The sequence below is a fragment of the Mastomys coucha genome, chromosome X, assembly GCF_008632895.1.
Source record: "Mastomys coucha isolate ucsf_1 chromosome X, UCSF_Mcou_1, whole genome shotgun sequence".
In the NCBI taxonomy this organism is placed as follows: domain Eukaryota; kingdom Metazoa; phylum Chordata; class Mammalia; order Rodentia; family Muridae; genus Mastomys; species Mastomys coucha.
In genome coordinates, this window is record NC_045030.1 from 10,474,821 (window position 1) to 10,477,650 (window position 2,830).

The window sequence follows — 2,830 nt, forward strand, 5'->3', positions numbered from 1 at the left end:
TCTCTCTCTCTGCCTTCCTCCTCTGTCTATATGATCTATTGAATAAATATAGACAAGTTTTCCTCCAGTGTCTCTGAGGCCCTTGAAGTAAATCTGCTGTCCACACTCCCAATGTCTCTTTTAAACTACATGAACATGCCTCTCTGAACACACTATCCTTCAGGAACTTCACCTGTGTCTTTGCCTTTTTTCTGCTTAATATCCATGTTGAAAGTATTGCCCATCCATATCTCCTTACACTAGTCCAGTGTTTACTAAATAGTGCATTCAATAGAGGTTTTTTGAATAAACAAAGTAGCCAAACAATGAAGAAATAAGCCAACTTAGTTTTGTTTGCCATAGAAACAGCAGCAGTAGGTAAAGGGAATTTGATGAAATGGGAACAATGCATTTTAATGTAAATCTTTATGTGAGCTTATCATTGATGCTTAACAAGGGCTGTTTGATTGTTACTGACTAGCATAGCATAAAAGGGCCATTCTCAATCAGGTTATCTCACAGATCTCAAAAGTACACTAAAATCTATCACAGGATTTGAATGCAAACTGGAGAAGAAATTAAAATGTAGTCCATGAAACAACTGTTTGATCAGCTGTTATAATACGCTGTAGATGAAGCCATATTTCTATCTTATCTAGATGAGTAAGAATAGTCATAAAAATGGTTGGTTATAAGGCTATTTTCTTTCCTTTCTTTTCTCTTCTTTATTTTTATTTCAGTATAGAATAGAGTTTATTCAGGGCATGGAGAGGGGAGTTGAGAGAAAGGTAGAGAGGGTTGGAGAGAGAGAGGAGAGGAGAGAGAGGGAGGAAGGGTAAAAGGAGAGGGAGTATCAGGAACAAGAGGAGAGAACAAGAGAGCAAGAGCGGTTATTTTATTTCTATACCAAAACTTATCAGTTAATTAATGATGGTAAACTTCTAGAAGAATGGGATAAATAGAATCCACCATTTTAAAAAGTCATGAAAATATATATTCCTAGTTAGGCATTGTAGACATAAGGTGTTGACTGCATAGAATAATTCTGAAAAATAACAAAACCAAATCTGTTTACTACTTCTACTATCAACAACTCCAATGCATTAAAATTATGAACTTAAGAAGAATCATACTTTTCTTTGTGGTATACCAAGGATGGGAAACATGTTGGTTTCCTATTGAATTGACTAAAAAACTCATGAATAAAATTCCACCATAAAGTGAATTGGTGAAATTTTCTTGGGATGGCAGTTTTGAAATACTAAGTGACCTGTTCTCAAAATTTATTTCTAAGAATTTCCTAAAGAAATAGGATTATGCAAAACAATTTATATGTTTAATAGCTTTGACTAAAAGAAATTTGAACAAACAACAATGTTCAATAGATAAAGCATTAAATAAGTTGTAATACAACAGTATAAATTAATCTTATAAAGTTATCAAGATCATACGGGATCCCAGAATTCAGGGGTGATAGGGCATGAAAATCTCAAATTTGAGATCATCTTGGAGTACATATTGACTTTGAGTCCAACCTAGGTTAAGTGAGTCCCAGGTAACCCTGGGATATATTATAAAGTCCTATATCAATAAAACCAAACAAATATATGAAAAATATCGAACAATGGAAGAACATATAGGATATAACAGAGCCAGTGTAAATGACCTATGTAGCCTTCTCCTTGTGAAAGTTTTAAAGAAAGAGAGTGAGACAAGTCTACTGGAGCACTGGAGCTGGGCTTCAAGCCAGATGGGTTCCCAGCACTGATAGTGGGAACAGGAGTCCCCATCTCTAACCAAGTAACTAAGTTATCTCTAATACTTATAATGTCCAATAGTAGATAGCCAACACAAAATTAACTAAATGGTATTTTTGGTCATACTGTTTCATATGGGCATTTTTAAAATACAAGTAGCATTATATATATATATATATATATATATATATATATATATGGTATTTTGTGCTTTTTTGTTGTATTTATTTTGTTTTATTTCTGCTGTTGTGGTTTGCTTGTTCTTTTTATTTGCCTGTTTGGTTTGATTAGAGAGGGAAAGAAGACATGGAATTTAATGAGGGGGAAGGTAGGGAAGATCTGGGAATAAATATATAAATAAAATATATTAGCTCTATATTTTCTATTATTAAAAATGTTCCCAGCTCTCTAAAAATTATTGTCAAAGTAGACATCACAAAGATGGGACAAGTGCAACTCTCACTTATCTCAGTGGGAATGCTTCTCCTCAACTTCTGAGGGTATTTTGGTTATTAATTAAATTGGACTATTGATATTTCATTTAATCTCCTGTTAAGTGACATTGAATCTTCTCAACCGTTTGTTGTTATAATGTAGAAACTGGGCATAACCCATAGATGTGTGACAAAATTAAAAAAAAAAAAAACAAAAAACGAAAATGCAACCTAAGATAGCAACATGACTGATAGCCTAAGAGAAAGAAACATAATCTCACACCCAAACAATGAGGCCATGCCTCCACATTCAACATGTAAGAATTGTTAAAATGTTGGACAGGTGAATTAAAAAGGGATAGTTGGGACTAAGAGCAAATAAAACTAAGACATGTCAGAACGCCTTCACCATTGTGCAATTCTGGAAAATGCTGCTGCTGAACAAGCCAGAATGAAATAATGATGTGAGAATAAAAATTGACACAAGAGCGAAGGCTTAAACATCAGACACACTTAAGATGCTGGTTAACACTGCATGTGGCAGGGAGATTAATACTTAAACAGTGACACCCATGTAACATTTGATGGAAAGAACCACTCCACAAAGTTGTCTCTTGACCTACACACCTATGCCCTACCCACCCATACATTACATACACA

At 34.2% G+C, this 2,830-nt stretch overlaps 1 protein-coding gene across 2 annotated transcripts in view; it reads right to left on the reverse strand.

Annotated features, from left to right (window-relative positions):
* The window catches only part of Maob (monoamine oxidase B), a 93,854-nt gene that overhangs the window by 78,655 nt on the left and 12,369 nt on the right, over window positions 1–2,830 (reverse strand). The gene's annotated exons all lie outside the window — the stretch shown is intronic.